This window comes from Muntiacus reevesi, chromosome 12, assembly GCF_963930625.1.
Source record: "Muntiacus reevesi chromosome 12, mMunRee1.1, whole genome shotgun sequence".
NCBI lineage: Eukaryota > Metazoa > Chordata > Mammalia > Artiodactyla > Cervidae > Muntiacus > Muntiacus reevesi.
In genome coordinates, this window is record NC_089260.1 from 29,870,445 (window position 1) to 29,892,901 (window position 22,457).

The 22,457-nt window shown below is 34.5% G+C and overlaps 1 long non-coding RNA gene across 1 annotated transcript in view; it reads left to right on the forward strand.

Annotated features, from left to right (window-relative positions):
* LOC136145188 (uncharacterized) overlaps nucleotides 1-22,457 on the forward strand; it is a 107,377-nt gene that overhangs the window by 36,827 nt on the left and 48,093 nt on the right. Inside the window, exon 2 of the long non-coding RNA XR_010658716.1 lies at nucleotides 16,780-16,848. This is a non-coding gene — a long non-coding RNA (uncharacterized lncRNA). The remainder of the gene's footprint in view (nucleotides 1-16,779; nucleotides 16,849-22,457) is intronic.

Consider the following 22,457-nt stretch of genomic DNA (forward strand, 5'->3'; position numbering starts at 1 on the left):
AGAGTGGTTTGTTCCCAGAGCATTTTTCATTAGCATTTATGTTTGAGGATATTTGTGACTTTTACATTCAAGGTATTTCTAGACCATACATGCTCTGTGTCAGCTTTTTTCTTGATTTTTCATAGGATGCGGATTGCTGATTATTATCCCGAGAGAAACATTTGAGTGAGGTTTATTTGTGTTCAAATAATTCACTTTTTAAAAATACTGTAGGAAATGTCACTGCCATTGACTCTTTATCTCATTTATTTTACATTTCTTAGATTACATATAAATGCATCCTTTTGCAATAATGTTCTAGTAATATTTGTGAGACCCTTGAGACAATGCATTTGCTTTTGAAAACAGCATTCATGTTTATTGCCAAAATATCCTCTGTAGTTTTAAAATTTATTTGCAGGGTTATGAAATATAGTCTTTCATAATACATTCCAAATACATTGCCCTGGCTCAGTTCAGTTCAGTCACTCAGTCGTGTCCAACTCTTTGTGACCCCTGGAATGCAGCACACCAGGCCTCCCTGTCCATCATCAACTCCTGGAGTTTACCCAAACTCATGTCAATTGAGTTGGCAATGCCATCCAGCCATCTCATCCTCTATTGTCCCCTTCTCCTCCTGCCCTCAATCTTTCTCAGCATCAGGGTCTTTTCCAATGAGTCAGTTCTTCGCATCAGGTGGCCAAAGTATTGGAGTTTCAGCTTCAGCATTAGTCCTTCCAATGAACACTCAGGACTGATCTCCTTTAGGATGGACTGGTTGGATCTCCTTGCTGTCCAAGGGACTCTGAAGAGTCTTCTCCAACACCACAGTTCGAAAGCATCAATTCTTTGGTGCTCAGCTTTCTTTATTGTCCCATTCTTACATCCATACATGACTACTGGAAAAATCACAGCTTTGACTAGACAGACCTTTGTTGGCAAAGTAATGTCTCTGCTTTTTAATATGCTATCTAGGTTGGTCATAACTTTTCTTCCAAGAAGCAAGTGTCATTTAGTTTTATGGCTGCAGTCACCATCTGTAGTGGTTTTGGAGTCCCAAAAAATAAAGTCTGTCACTGTTTCCACTGTTTTCCCACATATTGCCCTGGCTCACCATGAAAGAAGATGAAAGTGTTAAGTCACCCAGTCCTGTCTGACTTTTATGACCGCACAGATTGTAGTCTGCCAGACTCTGTCCACGGAATTTCCCAGGTAGGAATACTGGAGTGGGTAGCCAGTCCCTTATCCAGGGTGTCTTCCCTACCCAGGGATCAACTCAGATTTCCTGCATTACAGGCAGACTCATTACCATCTGAGCCATCAGGGAAGCTTGTTCACTATTTATCACAGTAATTGATCTTTTTTTTTTCCCCTGGCATTTTAATCATTTGGAAAACCTATTGCTACTTGAGCAGGTATATTTTATTTCTTTAGTTAAAAACTGATACAAATGAATTTTAATTTTGTAGCAATTTGTTGTAAGGGCAAAATCTCCATGAGTTGTCTTGAAATGTATGTAACAAATCCAAATGTTCAAATGTGCTATTTTCAATTAAACCTCTCATTATAACCATTAATTTTCTTAAAATTTATGTGAAGCTACAGCTTCTTTTTTATATTCCTCTAAGTAAATAGATGTATTTAAATTAATCTATTGTTATGCAATCATGGTAAAATTACAATCTCATTGTTTTATAAATTATAAAGCTATTTCTAATGATTATCTTTAATTTTCATTTCACTAGAAGCAGAAAGTAATATAAGAATTATAACTTTATAATGGAATGAGACATGTCCATATATGTAATTGATAGATATGGTGTTGATTTCAGTGTTTACAAAGAATAGTTGACACTGTATAGAAAGCTATGGGATTTTGTCTAAATTATATCTACCTGGTAAAATGTTATTTATTAACCTATGAATCTATAATTTCTTTCTGTCTATTTAGAGCAAACAGCCTGAATTGAGTTTTTTGAAAGGCTATTTTACTTTCTTTTTTTAAAAAGTATAGTTGATGTACAATATTACATAAGTTTCAGGTGTACAACGTAATGGTTCACAATTTTAAGGTTATACTCCATTTATAATTATTATAAAATATTGGCTATATTCCCTGTGCTGCATAATATATCTTTATAGCTTATTTATTTTATACATAGTAGTTTGTATCCTCTTAGACCCTACTGTATCTTCCCCCATTTCCTTCCCTCTCCAGTAACCACTGCTTGTTCTCCATACCATTTTCTCTTTTAATTGTACTTACTAGTTCGCTTTACTTTTTAGTTTTCACATATAATTTCAAAAGAGTATTTTACTTTCAGTGGCTACTAGGAAATTGTGTATTTGTATGAAATTCAATCACAGGGTACATGTTAGTGGCCCCATGAATGGGTTAGTTGAATAGCTTATTTTGTCTTAATTTTTAAAATTTGTAATTAATAATAATTGTAAGCCACCAATGATGAGTGTTAAAGAGAAATAAGAGTATTTCTCTCAATATTATGTTGTGAGAAATCCATATTGTTGCATGTGGTTTCTCATTTCTTATGGCATTTCCTTGTATGAGACTATATAAATAATTTAGCCCTACTACTGATAGAAGCTTAGTTTATTTCACCTTCAAGACAGTTATAAATAGTGCTCTTCAATAGTTTTGTTCAGATCTTTGGGCTTTGGTGAAAAGTGTGTGTTGAACATACATGTATGTATATTGATTACTTTATTGCTCAGATTTGTAGACACTTGTCCAATTAAACTAAAAGACCCTTACTCCTTGAAAGGAAAGATATGACCAACCTAGATAGCATATTAAAAAGCAGAGACATTACTTTGCCAACAAAGTTCCATCTAGTCAAGACTATGGTTTTTCCAGTGGTCATGTATGGATGTGAGTGTTGGACTGTGAAAAAAGCTGAGCACCGAAGAATTGATGCTTTTGAACTGTGGTGTTGGAGAAGACTCTTGAGAGTCCCTTGGACTGCAAGGAGAACCAACCAGTCCATCCTAAAGGACATCAATCCTGGGTGTTTATTGGAAGGACTGATACTGAAGATGAAACTCCAATACTTTGGCCACCTCATGCGAAGAGTTGACTCGTTGGAAAAGACCCTGATGCTGGGAGGGATTGGGGGCAGGAGGAGAAGGGGACGAGAGAGGATGAGATGGCTGGATGGCATCACCGACTCGATGGGCATGAGTTTGAGTAAACTCCGGGAGTTGGTGATGGACAGGGAGGCCTGGCCTGCTGCGATTCATGGAGTCGCAAAGAGTCGGACATGACTGAGCCACTGAGCTGAACTGAACTGCCCAATTAAAACAAAAAAAGCATTGAGAGAAACACTCCTATACCAAAGAATACATACACCATGATTTAATTTATATGTAGTAGCAAACAGAAAAACTAATCAAAGTGTTAGAAGTCAGAATAATATTTATCATGGGATAGGGATGGTCATTATAGGAAGTAAGTAGAAAGGGTGAGTCCAATGAAATGCAGCTAATTATCTCTCAATTTAAGTTCTGGTTCATGGAGTATCAGTTTTAGTTTTTGCAGTTTTCTGTATGTATAGCATAGTTTGTCAGCATGCATGCATACTAAGCGGCTTCAGCCGTGGCTGACTCAGCGACGTTGTGGACTGTAGCCCGCCAGACTTCTCTGTCTATGGGAGTCTCCAGGGTGGAGTGGGTTGCCATTTCCTAATCCAGGGGATCTTCCAAATCCAGAGATCGAACTCCGTTTTTCATATGTCTCCTGCATTAGGAGGCAGGTTCTTTACCATTAGCGCCACCTGGGGAACCCAATTTGCTAGCATAGCACAGCAAATATGCAGTTATTCAATGAATAGCAAGAATGGTTCCTTAAAACCCCTAGATTTCTAACTATTTTATATTCCAAAATTCTTGCTGGCCTTTCCTCAATTTTTATTAATATATATGTGCTTAAAAGCAACTCATCGTACATTATATATAATGTAAGACTTTATATGCATTCATTCAAAAATATTTATTGAGACAGCTGTGTGCTAAATATTCAGATACAAATATTGATTAAATGCAGTATACGCCAGGAGGACAAGACGATTCCTGACTAACAGGAAAAGCAAGTCAGCCAGTCATTGGTACTGCTGTGGGGTGTCTGCTAAAATTAGAGTGACCATACATCCTGGTTTGCTCTGTTTTAGACTAATTGTCACTTGTAGTTGTTGTTTGAAAAAATGTAAACTGTTCACACAGTAATTTGTAGGATCAACCTAGCCATGGTTGAATTTAAGATCAAAGTACTATGAAAATGTTGAAAGGAAATTTATAAACTTTACTACAAAGTGGGATAATTTTCCTTTTTTGTCTTGGAATGATATAGCGGGAGTTAGAAAACCAACACTGATCTGGGTCTTTTAGGAAGACTTTTTCTCCTCACTCAAGTCATGGTTGCGTTTCTTCTAGTTGCCAACACATGTCTAATGCTTTTCACACTAAGTAGTTATTAGTCTTCATTTAATCCTTGTCTTAAACAGACTGCATCCCTTAAGGACAGAAAATTGATTCATCTCTGCAATTCCAGCTCCTCACACCGGAACTATCAGAAATTAGCCCCTCTATAATTTGTAGTAAATTGGTTAATCAGCTTACAGATTCTGTTGATGTTCAAGAGTTTATGTATGACTCTATCCACTGGAAAACTATAGAGCCTAGAATTAAAAAAAAAAAAGAAGATGTAAAGATTTTTATCAGGATACCTCATAGAGCAACTTAAAGCTTGTAAGCTAAATACATAAAGCCATAAGATATATTCACTTTTTACAATATTAGCACAATTGTAACATTAGCACGGTGATTAATACCTTCATCTATGCTTTTATATCTAACATGGAAATAATTTTTTAATTACATTTAACTTTAGATTTGTATAAAGAAATAGTGACATACTGAAGCAGGTGGTGACACTCTGTGAAGGCAGTACTGGAACAATATTCATTCACTTTGAATCCATTGCCTTTCCATGAAAAGAGCTTGCGACTGTGAATTCTAAAATCCCAAATTGATCAAATATCTACCAGTATTTAATTCTTCAGTGATTTATTAAAGCTTTTTTGAGTGAATGCATTCTTCAAGTCAGTAAACTGCAAGCATGAATACTGGAGTGGATAGTCATTCCCTTCTCCAGGGGATCTTCCCAACTCAAGGATCTAACCCAGGTCTCTAGCACTGCAGGCAGATTCTTTACCTGAGTTACTTGGGAAGTCTGCAAGCATAAGCTTATTTCATTAATAAGTAGATATACATCAGTACCACATCACTTGGAGAAAACTGAGCTTATTAGGCAAGATTATCTTGCTATAGAATTGCTATCTATGCTGACTGTCTATGCCACTGCAAATTCAGTGGTATGCAGGGATGAAATATAATTAATTAGTGCTACTACAGTTAAGGTCACAGTAATTTATGTCACCAAAGAACGAGAAACAACTTTTACTCCACTATTGATTGAAGAGTTGCTATGAATCAGATTTGATTCTTATCATGGTCCTTCAGTACATACGTTTTTGTGATTTTTTTCTTAAAAGCACAAGTAAAATGATATTTGTTAATTTTTTAAACATTTTTTGATGTATACCATTTATAAAGTCTTTTGAATTTGATTACAGTGCTGCTTTTTCTTTAAAAATGTTTCCCTATATTAAGCAGTGTTTAGGGATATAGGCACATGTTTATCTTTTCAATATCAGAACTAAAAAAAGTTTTAACTCATTTCCTGTATAAATGATGATACATTCCAAACTGTCCCCCAAATAAAAAAAGTTTGGTTGCATTTAGTTGCCTGGTATGTGCCAGAAAAAGTCTATTGATACAGGAACTTAGGGAAATTAAGTCTTTCACATTCCATGAAAGAAAATTCATCTACTGTGACCCATAAAATCAACTTTATTTTTTAAGAGACAAGTTGGTCAATGAAAATTATATTTTAAGTCTTAGCCTTCCAATGTAGGGAGGTACAGGTTAAATCTCTGGTTGGGAAGTCAAGATCTCATATGCTTTTTTTGTTTGTTTGTTTGTTTTTATTAGTTGGAGGCTAATTACTTTACAATATTGTAGTGGTTTTTGTCATACATTGACATGAATCAGTCATGGATTTACCTGTATCCCCCATATGCTTTGTGGGGAAAAAACCAAACATAATACAGAAGCACTACAGTAAAAATTCAGTAAAGACTTTACAAATGGTCAACCAAAAAAGAAAAAGTTTAAAAATTAACAAATATTATTTTACCTATGTTTGTAAGAAAAAATAACCAAAACAATTTGCCCTTGTTTTAATATTAAAATGTTTTTAACTAAACTTTTAGAGAGAAGAAATGAGCTAGCAATGAGGAAATTATTATTTTCATTCTTCTTACTCTACCTAGTTTTAGACTAGGACTTGTTACCTGTGGAATGCAAAGAGACACATTCAAGAATATTCAGATTGCAAACATGCAACATAGGTATGTGACAGGACTGTTGACTGCAAACTACCTTATATGACTTGAAAGATAATTTTCCTAAATTTTAATATTTTCTCTCCACCAGGTCTGGATAACCTAGGCATAGTTTATCTATAAGGAATATTTCCCCTTTTGCCTGTGGTAGCTGTGCATGCTCTAAGTTTTAGAAAGATATGTTTGTCAAGAAAAAAAAACTGTCTAAAATGTGAAAATCATTAAAAATACAGCATGTTATATCAATGTTATTTAAGAAAAGATTTAGCCATCTCAATTGAGAATTACTTCATATTCTAGAAAATCTTAGCGGTAATTGATTTTGTGATTTAACATTTGAATAAACTAAATTTATGTAACTTGTAGATTTCTGTTACATAGAAAAGATACCACCAGTGTTATTTTTCTTTTCTTTTGATCTAAACTCTCTATAGAACCAGTTTTGTTTCTAACTACTCTTTTAACAGTTTTTTTCACAAAATGAGCATGAAGAGACAGTTTCTCAAAATATTGTCTTTTTAATCAACTTTATCCTCTATAATTATCTATTAATGAATTGAGTAAAATATTTTATGGTGATTTATTCTATATTTGTATGAAAAGTTATGTTTTTAACTCTGAATATTACACCTTGAATGGCATATGCAAAGTGCCCTTTAACCACAAATTACTTGTAGTTGAACAAGTTGGACTTGACTCATTACAACAAGGGAGAATGCATACCTTGGGTACTTCTGGGGTGTTTCAGTGACAGAGCTGTAGAATTACGGGATCTGTGCTTTTGTTAAGTGACTTTGGAAGGACTTAAGGGAACAGGGCTTTCCCTTGGATTGGATGCTGTCAGGAAGCAGAGGTAAATTAATGATTTGGTTTCTAAATGGATCTTATCTAGAGACAAAGGACAAAAGAGAATGAGGCTAAAATTATACTTGAAACAGAGGAATCAGACATTCACATTTCTTTTTCTCAAAAGAAAATAATAGCAACAATTGCTAATAATTTTAAAGTAAAAATCTGCTTTTCTTCTGACTCAGAAGGCCATGGTAAAGAAAAGACAGAAAGCCTAGAGTGAAGACAAATGTCTCCCAACTTTGTATTTAGGGGAGTAGCTCCTTCAGAGCGGAGGCCAGGCAGTTTTTACTCCGTTGTGCTCTTTGGTATCACTGATATCTGGCTAAAAGTTTATTAGACTGGACCACCTTTACAAGGAAGGGGTATTTCTGTGCCAAGCCCTGGCAAACGAACCTCTATGAGCCACAGCCAGTCAGAGTCCATCAGGGACTGCTAAGAGGTCTTGTGCAAACCTGAGACCAGACCATAAACCTTTCAACCACAGATTCAGATTCCTTCCATCGATGTCAGCAGAGCACACAGTCCTGTGTTTATAAAAGGCAGTATTATGGGGACTAATTTGAGGTAATAGATGCCTTGTTCAAGAAAATGCTTTCCTCCCACCTTGGAATTGCATAATCTGCATTGCATACATGCATACACAGACACACACACACTCTGAGAGATTGAACCCAAGACACTGAACCTTTGATTCATAGAACCCAAAGGTAGCTGTCTGACTGAACTGCTTACATGATCAGAATAGCCTGTAATAAAAATTCAAGTCAACATTGAATTATTACTCTCTTTGCAAAAAAGGGAGGTTTAGAGGAATAGCAAGCATATTGATATACTCTGTATCTGAGATACAGTGTGGAGTAAAATTTTGACCCAGGAAATGGCCTCATGAGACTCAATAAATGTTAGCTCTTGGTATATTTATTATATGTATAGTTAGCCACTTATTAAATATATAATCAAAGGAAGAATAAATCAATATCTATGTTGAAAATAATTTTATTGAATTATATTTAGCAAGAGAAATCCTGTTATGCTATTTGTTTCTGTACCAAATTGTATATACAGAAATTTTTTTTTTTTTAGTAAACCAAAACTGCATGGCATAACATTACTGAACATTTAATTTTTTTTTTAATTTAGTTTTGGCTGTCCTGGGTCCTCATTTCTGTGTTAGGCTTTCGTTAATAGCCTGTGAGTGGGGGTATGCTCTAGCTGTGGTGCATGGGCTTCTCATTGCAGTGGCTTCTCTTGGTGGAGCACAGGCTTCGGGGCATGCAGGGTCAGTAGTTGTGGTACATAGGCTTAGGGATGCAATCTGTGTCCCCTCCATTTTCAAGAAGATTCAACTACTGGACCACCAAGAAAGTCTCTAAGCAATTTTTAAAGCATTAGATTTTCATCATAAATAGATTACAGTAAATATACACATTTTATCATGTATTCTTTTGTCCTGCAAATGATATCTTTGGAATTATTATAAAATTTGGAGACAAAAATGTAACAGGTTAATAAAACAAATGCTCTGAATCTACCAATCAGCTTAAGAAGTAAGATAAAATATGAGTATTTATGCTATCATGTGCAATTATGACCCTTACAATTTTCTAAATATCTATCATATATTAATCACTATTTAAGAACTACGTTAAATACATAGATATTAATATGCATTTGCCTTCATTGCTCAGCATTTCTCTTCTTGAAATTTATACATGTTGATGTATAGATTTCTGGTTAATTGTTTTTAATTGAAATATAATATTCCTTTTCACTATATTGCAACTTTCTTTCCCTTTTCCCTCCTGTTGAATATTTAGATCATTTCTATATTTGGCTGTATTAACAACTTGAGTAAAACTCTCTCCTAGATATTACTGTTCAGACTCAAGTAAAAGAAGTTTTCCTAAGTATATAGAATACATATATTCATAGCCATGCATGTATTTACATTTACAATAAATTATCAAATTAATTTCCAAAGTGTTTTTGCGATTTAAGACTCACCTATTATAATTCTGTTTTTTTTTTTACTACCAACCTTTTAAATATTTTGTTTCAGTCCAATTGTACTTTAGAATTTTTCCCGCCTAAAGTTTTTGCAAAAAGTTCATTTTATCATGCCTGTATTGCAAAAAGAAATATTAGTAAAACTATATTCCTCATCCGCCTCAGTTTAATAGTCTCCAAGATGGGCTTTGATGGGCTACTCTTTCTCAGCTTTAATTCAAGGCAAACTATTTTTCCCCAAGGTTATAAGCCAATGGCTAAACTCCAAAGCAGTCTTTGTCAGTCAATACAAAGTAATTAAGAACTTTATTTTGATTTTTATTTTGGATGGAGGTGGCACTAGTACTTTTTATCACCCACAAATGAATGTCCATCAAATACAGTAGATGTAAATGTTGTGGAAACTTTAAAATGAAAGCTAAGAAAGAGCACTGGCAATTCCTTAACCAAGGAGAAGATGTTTAAAACACCTGTTTGCAGATTTTTCCATAACTACCTATAATTTCTTTAAAATAATGAAAATTGTGATGTTAAATTCAGTTCCATTTGTTTTGCCATGGCACTTTTAAAAAGTATCTTATCAAAATCCTTTACACTAAAGAAAATATGGTAAATTATTACTGGATATGAATGAAAGCAAAATATGCTTAGGAAGGATAATTAGAAACATTGTCTTTTTACATTATTCATTTACTTCTCCTTTGATGCAACGTTTTTGAAAATGGAAATAAACTCTGAAATTGACATTCAGAGTTCTGTGATGTTTGGATTTTTAAAACTTTCTTTCTTTCTTTCTTTTTTTTTTAATATCACAGAGAGGAAAACCCAAACTCCTTAATGTGGCCTTTAGGGCTGAACTGTGGCCGGCCTCTGCCTATTTCTCAGACCTCAACTCATGTCATGATTTCTGCCATCAAACCTCCAGTCACATTCCACGTTTTCAAATTGTTTTCCATTCCTCAACTATGAAAATATCCTAGTATACAGTACTCTCCCATTCAACTTTCTCATAACTAACTCTTCTTTTGTATAGATATTTAGAAAACTAATGCAATGATATAGTATTGCTTAGACATCTTATTTTATATCTTTTGGAAAAGATTCCTTGAAATTGGTTAAAGATTTTTCACACAGAATGCTTCTTTTCCCATTTTTAGATATTGAAATGCAATATGCATGCACTTATCTGAAAACTATACTGTAACTCTTTACTGACTATACAGTTTCCCACACAGAGATTAGAACCAACCATTGAATATAAGGCTATAATGGGTGTCAAATAAATTTGAGGCCTAATATCATAACTGAATAAAGTCAAGTTTCAAAAACCTAAATGATTTCTAGCCATTTCTTTTCACCCACTTTATTAGGAAATTATTGACAAATTAAACTGTATATATTTAAGTTATAGGGACTTCCGTGGTAGCTAAGACAGTAAAGAATCTGTCCTCAGTGCAGGAGATCTGGATTAGACCCCTGGATTGGGAAGATCTCCTGGAGAAGGAAATGACAACCCACTCCAGTATTCTTGCCTGGGAAATCCCATGGACAGAGGGGCCTGCTGGGCTACAGTTCAAGTATAGTATAGCAAAAAGTTGGACAAAGCGGAGTGACTAACACATATATTTAAGCTGTACAAAGTGATATTTTGACATAAATGTACATTGTGAATTGATTATCTCCATCAAGCTGATTAACATATCCATCACATCATACAGAGTTTTTCTGTCCATATGGAGAGAACACTTGAAATCTACTCTCTTAATGAATTCCAAGTATTGCTATTAAATATAGTTAATGTAATTAAACATGCATATTCCACATCTGAGCTTTTGATTAGAATATTTTGTCCATATTTTCTTCATTATTTTGATAAATGTATTAGGTTATACTTACACATCATGCATACTCTTCTACTTTGCACTATTTTCAATTAAATATATCTTCAAATTTATTATCACTTTTATACAGTGTCCTTAATTTAAATGGCTACCTTGAATTCTATTAAATGTTTTTATACTAAATTAGTTAACTAGTATCTCATTTATGGACACTTAGGTAATCTTGATATTTGATTAGAATGTTTATGTTACTATTCTGGCTCCTTAATTTATAGTAGGCCAGACATATGTTACTTGATGATATTAGCATTTATTACATATTTATTTGTGATGATTAATGAGAGAACATGTTCAATGAATTTCACACAGTGGCAAATTAAGCACTTCATAATAGGATAGATTCTATATATTCTGTTCATGTTTCTATGTTTTGCAGCAAATAATTTAATAATAAAGGATTTTGTTCTTTAACTTTTCTTTTAATATATCTGAAAATTATTTGCTGACCATAATGACAAGATTACCGTTTAGTGGCGACCATCATGAATTAAAGACACAGAAGGAAATGGCAACCTACTCCAACATTCTTGCCTGGAGAATCCCAGGGAAGGAGGAGCCTGGTGGGCCACTGTCTATGGGGTCGCACAGAGTCGGACACGACTGAAGTGACTTAGTAGCAGCAGCAGGTCCTTGCAAAATTGAAAAGGCCCTCAGAAATATCAAGTTTAGTCACTCTATTCTAGGACTAGATTTTATAAATGTATTTTAAATCTGAAAAATGATGGTGTGTTAAAAGGCATCATGAGTTACAAATTCAGTATAACACGATCTTTTCATTCATATGTATTTGTTAAAATTTACTTTTAAAAAGGGAATACATACTGCAATATATTTTGGGAAGTAAATAAGAGGTAAGCAAATCTCAAAAGCCATATGTAATATGGAGTATATATTTAAGTGATCTTACATTTTAGAGTAGAGATGGGGTACAGAATATGATCATTTAACTTTTGTTATTTAGAATTTAAAAATATATAAAGACAGTGACACATACTTTATAAATTTCACTGTCTTAATGTCACTGTCTAATTTGGGGGCCTAGGCAAGTTATTTAATCTCAAGTGGTTGAAGTTAATTATCAGTTTCACATACTTGTAAATTATAGCAATATTATAAGGATAATGTGATATGATGTATTACTACTTTTACAGGACAGAGCAAGCACTCAATAATGCTGTTTCTCTATGATTACCTCAATATTTTACCAAGTCTACAAATAATGAAATCATAATAATTACTCTAATATTTCTTACCCTAATGACAATGAATATATCTGATTTTTATATACTACTTCTTAATACAATGGTCTAAAGAATATGATCATTTAACTTTTGTTATTTAGAATTTTTGATTAGCTTGGTGGCTCAGACAGTAAAGAATCTGCCTGCAAGGAGGGAGACCTGCGTTCGATCCTGGATTGGAAAGATCCCCTGGAGAAGGGAATGGCTACCCATTCCAGTATTCTTGCAAGGAGAATTCTATGGACAGAGTAGCCTGAAAGCTGCAATCCATGGTGTCACAAAGAGTTGGACACAATTGAGAGACTAATACTTTTAAGATGTTAAAATAAAATTCATATATATTTCTTAAATTTATTTGTTCATTAATCTTTAATGTCAAATTCATTTAAGAATAACAACAGCGACCTAAAGCACAATTTTTGTACTTATATATCAAATGTTTTAGTTGTCGTTTAGTCACTAAGCTGTATCCAACTCTTTTGTGACCTTATGAACTGTATCCTGTCAGGCTTCTCTGTCTTTGGAATTTTCCCAGGCAAGATTACTGAAGTGAGTTGTCATTTCCTTCTCCACGGGATCTTCCAGACCCAGGGATCAAACTTGTAATCTCCTGCATTGGCAGGCAGATTCTTTACCACTTAGCCACCTAGGAAGCCCAGATATCAAATGTATTATATTTTAATTCACTAAAATATTGTTGTAGTATAATTTTATATCCACCAAGCAGACATATGTTTATATCACTGAAGTATATATTTTTATATAAAATTTTGGTTTTTTCATAACATGGTATTATTTTAGAAGATATTTTTATTTAATTTTTCTGTTTCTTTTTAAACTTATTTTCATATTTTGAAACCAGCACTAACTGATATATCTTAAAAAACACCAAGAAGTTTGATACAAATATTGAAGCTAATTTTTGCAAATATAGAACTTACAAGTAATAGCATCTTGTGAATCTATTATAGTTGACTGCTGAACATTACTGAGGAATACAATTGGAATGGGTTTGGCATATGAAGGTGGAACTAGCATATCTTTCTGTGCATAGCTATGCATTTTTATTTAATTGTGTAGATCTGATTGAAATAATGATGCTTTTTTCAACACTAAGCACTTTGTGCCTAAATTATATTCATTATGAACTACTCCAAGTAAACCATAAGTGTGCCATTATATATATTATGTTCTCCCTCGATTGCTGTTTTAAAATGTACTTCAGGTGATAGAAAAAATAAACTGCTTTGATTTAAGAGAGAGAGACAGGCAGATACTACTGAATATAATTATGAGGAAAGATGCTTAAAGTTTGAAATCAGAGTACATACCCAGGATTCAAGTTATCAGGAGAGTTAAGAAAATCAGTACAATTGAAAGCAATGATTTATCAGGTTTTCTTGCTTTTCTTTGTTTTTTTTTTTTAACTATATGTTTGAATTGGGTATAATTTGTTGAGTTTGAAGATAAGTCTATGCCCATAAAATCATCACCTATTAAGAACATAAACATATCCATCACTTCCCACAGTTTCCTCTCCCCCCTTTATTGGTATTAGTATTATTTAAGATTTACCCTGTTAGTAAATTTTAAGTGCACAATACAGTATTATTAGCTATAAACCATATGCCTTATAGTCAATTTCCAGAATTCTTACAAAACAGAAACATTGCACTATCATCTTCCCCTTCCCCCTGCCTCTCTCCAGCTCCTGATACCCACTATTCTAACTCTCTGCCTCTGCGAGAGGATCTATATGACTATTTTCAACTCCACATGTAAATGTCATCTACTAGTATTTGACTTTCTGTTTCTGCCTTATTTCTGCTATCCTTAGCATAATGCTCTCCAGGTCCCTCCATGTTGTTATAAAAACAGAAAGATATTCTGTGTTGATGCATTGAAATAATTAATATCCCAAGTGGTTCAGTGGTAAAGTATCCACCTGCCAAGCAGGAGACTGGTGTTTGATCCCTGGGTCGGGAAGACCCCCTGGAAAAGGTCATGACAACCCACTTCCATATTCTTGCCTGGGAAACCCCAAGGACAGAGGAGTCTGGCAAGCTACAGTCCATAGAGTTGCAAAAGAGTCAGACATGACTTAGTGACTAAATAACAATAACAAAATGCCCATACTACTCAAAGTAATCTACAAATTTACTATAAGTTCTATCAAGATCCCAATGGCATTTTTCACAGAAATAGAAAATCAATCCTAAAATTCTTATGGAATCATGAAAGACCCCAAAGAGTCAATGCCATCTTAGAAAAGAATAACAATACCTGAGACATCTTACCTTCTTATTTCAAATTATATTACAAAGATATAAAAATTGAAACACTCTGGTACTAACATAAATTTATAAACCAATGGAACAGAGTAGAGTACTCAGAAATACATTCATGCATCTATGGTCAACTGATCTTCAAGTTTTCTAAAAACTGAGTCACTTTGAGTCTTTGCAATTCCCAAGGTAGAGTCCACTCAGATTAACCTAACCAGATAAATTTCATTTCAATCTAGTAGCCTGTGAACAAGCTATCTTATGTCATAACAATTTCACATATGCTTAGTTAGTTAGGAACAATTTAGTTTATAAAAGGAATAAGAAGGAAGAAAGGGGGGGGGGAAGTTATAAGTAACAATAAAGAATTCATTTTATTCTAGAAACTTAAATAATGTCTCTATATATCTTGGGTCAGGTAGAACCGCGTCTTGACTTTACAACACCCTGATTGCTTTCCTATGTTTATTCTTATTTCAAAATTTTATAGTCATAGCTTTAAGAGATTCTGACATCCACAATATTGTAAACTCTTTGGAAAGCAAAATCTTATTCTCAGGAAACAGATTGGTATCTGAGGAACAATGAATATCAAATGCTAATTGTTTGACTAAATAAATTGGAAAGTGAATAGATCAACATTAATTTGTTGTTGCTGTTTAGTCTACAAGTTGTGTCTGAGTCTTTTGTGCCCCCATGTCTGTAGCCCATCAGGCTCCTCTCTCCATGGAATTTCACAGGCAAGAATACTGGAGTGGGTTGCCACTTCCTTCCCCAGGGGATCTTTCCCACCCAGGGATAGAAGCCGTGTCTCTTCCATTTCCTGCATTGGTAGGTGGTTGTTTTACTGCTGAGCCACTGGGGAAGTCTGAACGTATTAATACCATAGTATTAATTAAAGTAAATAAATAAATGCAATAAATAAACTACAATGGATAAATAAAATTACAATAATTGCAAATTTCTATAAATGTCTTCCCTGGTGCAATGTCTTACATAGTACTGACCCATTAAGAATGAACTTAAAGCACTAAGGTGATACTGCTTATTATTTGTGGGTATTTACTTAATTAGTAAAGTAAAAATGTCTTTGAGCAATGCATATGAACTTCAATATAATTCTTGGTTACCTATACAAAGTGAGTAAATAAAATAGATATTAAATAATTAAATAGTAAAGAAATATATAATTTTGGCTATTTTCAAGAGCATCTTAGGAGAATGTTAATCACTGCCTGTCTTACTAACATATTTTAAAATTGTAAGGGAAAGTTTTGAATGAGGTATACCTATTTTCAAAGTTGGCTTGGAAAATTTGAAGTAATGGCATATTTGTCTTGTGATGAAAGTTCAAAAGAGGTCAAAATATATTAATAAAAGAAAATCCACACACATGAAGTTTTGTTGTGTAAGCAGAGACATTCTGAATCAGTATTTCTAAAAACAGATATTGTTGCATCTAAATCACTAAGGACTTGGGGTTGGGAGGGGAGATAGAGCAAAGTTATTGAAACCAGTCTTTAGTTCATTTTCTTTTTTCTTTCTTCTTGACTTGGTATACCTCAACCTAATATAAAGAAAGATTTAATAAATTGAAGCTCAAGGCATGTATAATAAAGAAAAGAGGAACAACCAAAATGTTTTGCTTTGTAGAATTTAAAAATGCTTTTTTTTTTTTAAATTTTTACTATGGACTATCAGTAATAGTAAATTATTCAAAACTTCATCATAGAGCAATTTACTATAGCTGCTTCCTACTATCTGAATGATTTAGAAGATCCATTTAATATAAGAAATTCTGCTCCTGAAACAGAATGTGGTTGTGATTGAAATAAGTCAATTGTAGATGTTAATTTTTTTAGTAACATATTTAATATGCTAAATTTTATATCATGGAAAGTTTCTCTAAAGGGAAAATAATTTTAGCTACTACAAAAAGCAAAAGTATTGAAAGATTATGATATGCTTTAGTTTGACTCTCAGTACGGTATGTGTTTCCTTACCAATTTCTTATAAAGATCTTTCTCATTCTTAGGTCTAAAGGTCTTTCTCACTCTACAGCCGTATTTCCTCAGAAAATCTGCACAATGATCGACTGGACAAGGTAGAGAAAAGATTTTTGATTTTTTTCACTGTGGATTTAAATATCTATATATTTGAATATATATCTTGCTATATATATATGTATGTATGTATATATGCACAAAAATACGTTAATATTTTAGGTATTATCTACAAACCTCTAATTTGCCTCTTGCCCCAGGTCCTCACAAATCTTATAAATTTTCACTAGGTAACAACAGCCTTTCTATACTTTTTGAATAAATGCACTGTACAAAGGTTCAGAGGGATTGGAGACAATTTCTTGTCTGGACTTAGTTTGCCAAAAGCTATGCACTAGCTCTGGTGCTATTTAGCCTGGAGAAATCTACGTGGTTTGTAATTTGTGTGTCTTTTTGCAGTTTCCACAAATATACCTTAGTATATTCAGGAATCAATAAGTGGCTGAATCTGACAGCAAGGATGAGTTATGTCTGAGTGAATATCTAATTGCTGTTTAGCTTTATAGACCTAAGTTCCACCCAGGGGCCAGGGTGGAACCCCATACTCATATGTCTGAGCCTTTAAAATATTTACTTGATTCTGTGCTTTAAGGTTAATAAGTTTCAGCAAGTTTCAAGTGAAAGAAAAAATTTGAAGGTAAAAAATATTCCAGTGCTCCAGAATATATTTAATGACTTTAATTTTAACATGCCTTGTGTGTCAAAGATGACTTAGAGAGTAACATTCTCAGCCTGAATCTGAGATAGTTTGGTGGTTAAAACTACAAAAACCTATTAGAAAAGAACACAATAAAAATGGTTCCATTGACTTCAGAAACAATCTTGAATCTAGGATAAAAGAAAATAGCATTAAAAGTGGTAAGAAATGTGCCTGACAAAGGGGTAACGCCGGGTCATCTTGTGTTGGGTCAGTGACAGCAGGCTTATTTGTGATCATCTAGGAGTAAAAGACACCATGGCTGAGTTTATCCACACTGGTTCTGATTTAGAGCTACCAGATGTTGTTGGCACCTTTTACCACGAGATTTGGTTCATTTAGTCAAAACGATTAGTAGAAAAGCACATGCTAGAGTGAATCTACTATCCTGTAAGCAAAGCTGAGGCAGTGATGGAGCAAAATAGCTTATCCACCACAAGTCAGCAGGAAGTTTGATTCTGTCACCTCTCTTCATTAATTTATACACATGACTGCTTGAGGAGACAGTGAGTTGATTAGGTCTGCAGCACCATCAGCATGCAGACACTCATCACTACATCTCATTTTCATATGACCCAGATGGTGTAGCTGCGTGACTGCAATTTTCCTTTATATGTGTTTTTAATAGGTTCCTTTTTTGGATGTTGACTTTGCACCCTCTTATGGATATTTAAAACCAAGCTGAATTAACTTCTCTTTTAGTTACAACCTGAAGTAACCACATATTGGGGGGAAAATCTTGTATATATATATTTTTTTCAAAGTTGTTCTCTAATTATCTCCACTCCTAAAGGAAACTCATGTGTCCAAATTATTAGGTAACTGGTTTCCATGATGTCCAAAGGAAATATAGTTGACATACATTCCCAGGATGTACTTGAAGAAATGAAGGCAAAAAGTCACTTCAAGGAAGAGTCAAAGAATTGAAATGAAATCTTAGACAGGATCTTACTATTAATCTATTCCAATTAACCATTTTTACAAGTAAGAAAAAATAAAGGGAATTTAAATTACTTGATTGAGGTTACACAGTGTGAGGCAAAGTTATATTTCTGCATTACCTTCTTGTTCAAAACTTAAGATCATCTATCCTAGACATCACCTGGAGAACCCTGAGCAGTGAAACATGGTGTCCCAAGCCCACTTTTCCTAGGAAGTCCATTAACTTCTCCATTAAATCTGGGAATTACCAAAGGTGGGACCACCCTCTCGTGTGTGTGCATCTTCAGGCAAATAGTTTTTTGTTGCAACCTCTGTTTGTGTAAGCAGTTTGATTTAAAGTGGATTATAAAATTCATGAGCTTATCTGAAGTATATTTATTGATGAAGGTTTAGAAACACTGAGGACAAAAAATTACATGTTTGTTTACTGTCTAATCATCAGTGCATGTAGAGATTCTTTATGGTATTCAGGCTCCAGTTTCTATTCATATGAGTCCAAGAAACATGTTTTGTGTGTGTGTGTGTGTGTGTGTGTGTGTGTGTGTGTGTGTGTGTGAGCTCAGTCATGTCTGACTCTTTGTGACCTCAGATTTTATTGTTAACTGTACTCTTTCTGATTAACTTACTGCACTATAAAAGAGACCAATGATCTTACTACTCACAATGCCAAGACAACTTAGAACTTATTTGTATTGAAACAAGGTAGATATTTGTGCTTCTGCAGTTGCCTAATATCATTTATTTAAAGGCAGTTACGTCATTACTTATAATGCTGCATTAACTAGCATGCTGCCTATGAATGTTGATTTCTACTGACTGACTCTCTCAAAGTTTGTTACTGTGGTTGATTGAAAATGACCATAAATGCAAAAAAAGGTGAATATTTTGTTCTGTTCATGTTAAAATATTACTTTAACTTTTATAGCATAAACATAGAATGAAACATCATCCAACCATGACTTCTCTTAAAATATTTAGGTTTTTATTTTATTATTATTAAGCAACAATAATTGTTGTTTCTAGAATTTAACCATTTTTCATGTTGATGGCATATTACTCTTCCATATGCCACAACCAGCAGAAAGGTTAGGCAACAAGTCAATGGGAAGAACAAGAAGAGTGGTCGTATTCTGTCTGTATCTAAACTGGCATGGCAAAAAAATCAACCTGGAAGGAAAGAGGATAACAGCATCAATTGTCCAAAGAGAGGGCACTGATTCCAATAGCCCACTGATGTTTCAGAGTTCTTGTGGGAGATAGGTGTGCTCACCCCTGGACTATTGTCTGAGATACGGTATGGAGTATATAAAAGGAGAAGGTGAGCATCCTGAATACTGGCTGTGGGAGTTCAAGGTAAGGGTTACCTGCCACCACTCTTTCCACTTTGGAGTATGTAGACTGGAGTTGCCATCACAGAATACTTACAGCTGTGGAGCTCCAACCCAAGGGTCATCATTGGACCATTAGTAATCTCTGCCTTAAATTTTTCCTGTCCAATGAATAAGATATCCAAAATGTCACAAAAGCACCATTCCATTGGCCCACTGTTGCACAGTCTCATAAAAGAGATTTTACACTGCTAAAAGGAAATCTCCACTCACTTGACTATTCCCCAAAACTGGGTCCACACTCCTGAAATGGAGATCTGGGACTCAGAATACGACAGGATTTTGAAAGTATTTTTTTACAAAGATCTAGCAAAGCATACTGGGGCCCTCTGAGGCATGGAGTCCAAGGTGAGCATCCCACTTGCTGGTAACTACAGACAGTACTATCCAAGGGTTCACATTCATTTTGGCCACCTCTGTCTTTGGCTTAATATTCCTACTGTTGCTGAGTAGGAACAAAACTCCTATTTTGTTCCTGGCTATCGCTTCTGTTGTTTATTTGATTTAATTCCACTTTAGCATTGGCCCAAGTACAAGACATTACTTCATTTATTAAATATTTATTGCACACCTTATATTTGCCACTAATAATTATAGATCCTGGAGAAAAAGCAAGTATCAAAACAAACACAACTCCCTCACCTTACAAAGCTTATATTCCAGTGGGATAGGTATGTATGAAGAAAAATAAATAAAATGCATAATGTACTAGATATCACATAAAGAAAAGCTCTTTAAAGGAGAAAAATAGAGAATCATGGGATGAGATATTCTGGGGTGAAGAGAATGCAGTTTAAAAAGGACACCCAGGAAGGAGCTGGCTGAGAAAGTGATATTGAAGTAAAGACTCAAGGAGAAAGGGAGGAAGCCATGCAAGTGTCTGAAGGAAAAGCAAGTGCATAGGTCCTCAGGCAACGATACGCTTGCCGCCTTCAGGGGTGGTGAGGGAGCCAAGCTTGGCACAGAGGATAAGGGACGAGGGGAGGAGTCATGGAGGATGAAGCCTGAACGGTCTGCTTCATAGGGGTGCAACCTGCTTAGTTACATAGGACCCCATGCTCACAGGGCCTCACCGGTTGCGCTAGTAGTAAAGGACCTGCCCGCCATTGCAGAAGTAAGAGACACGGATTCGATTTCCGGGTCAAGAAGATCCCTGGAGAAGGAAATGGCAACCCACTCCAGTATTCTTGCCTGGAGAACCCCATGGACAGAGGAGCCTGCAAGGCTACAGTCCATATTGTCGCAGAGTTGGACACGACTGAAGTAACAGCACGCACGCCATGCTGACAAGAGTCTGCTACTGGTTTTAATGCTTTGCTGTTGCCATCTTGACATTTTTACCAATTTTGTTGGTAAACTTGTGTTTTGTAAGTGAAGTCTAATGGGGAACCAGAACATACATGCGAGCAGAAGAGAAATAGTAACAATCATGTTCACAGTTTTTTGCAGGAGTCAGATTCCTCATGAACCCAGAGTATCAGTGGACAACGACATGGGTATTCAGCAAGACTCAAAGCAAGCGAGCTAGGAGTGAAATATCTATGACTTAGTAAGTGGGGCACTGAGAGTCTTGAGAAACCCAACTTTCTTCTTAAACTAGAACTTGTTTTAAATACAGAAATAAGACAGTTGTATTATTTTTAAAAAATCAACCATATGACTCTATCATATCTTTCTCTCTCATTTTATTTCCCTGTATTAACCAACTACTGCCTTGACAATGATGACAGGAAAAATTGGACAAATGACAGCTGTTTCTTTGTCTTTCCGTACACATCCATAAACTGAAAGTAGAGAATGTTAGTAAAATGGGAGCGTATCAAGAAATGAAATAAACAGTTTTCTGCAGTACTTCAACTGTTCTGGAAGAAAGAAATATACATAAATATAGTAGTTATAAAATATCTATTATTTAATTTCAGTGTTTATGTGTATGACACATGTTCTTATATTTGCAATAAAACTAACATCCGTATGGACAATGATATGGAAAAATTTTTTAAAAATTAATTATTGTTTACTTAAATGACTTTAACAAAACATAAGCTGATGGAGGGATAAAGATAAAAGTTTTATATTTAAGTATCCTTGACACATTTTTTTCTGATTTTGAACAAGGAAATTTTTTACTGTACATTTTTATTTTGTACTACAAAATAAAAATATTTATTTTAATTCTATTTTTATTTTATTTTATTTTATTGTGTGCTGAGTTGCTTCAGTCAAGTCTCTTTGCAACCCTATGGACTGTAGCCCACCAGGCTCCTCTGTGCATGGGATTCTCCAGGCAAGAATACTGGAATGGGTTGCTATGCTCTCCTCCAGGAGATCTCCCTGACCCAGGGATTGAACCCATGTCTATTACATCTCCTGCATTTGCAGGCAGGTTCTTTATCACTAGCACCACTGGGAAGACTGGAACTCATAAATGAGTAGCTGGCCTTGCTGATTCAGTTAAAAATTTTAGGCCATATGAAACTTTTTCTGTAGTTGCCTTAAATTTCACCTTTATTGTGAGATTAATAATAAATGTTAGAGTTTTGAGAGAAGAATTGATATAACCTGTGTTATGTTTTAAGGAGATCCTCTGGCTGCTGAGAATACTATTCTTAGGGGCAAGTAT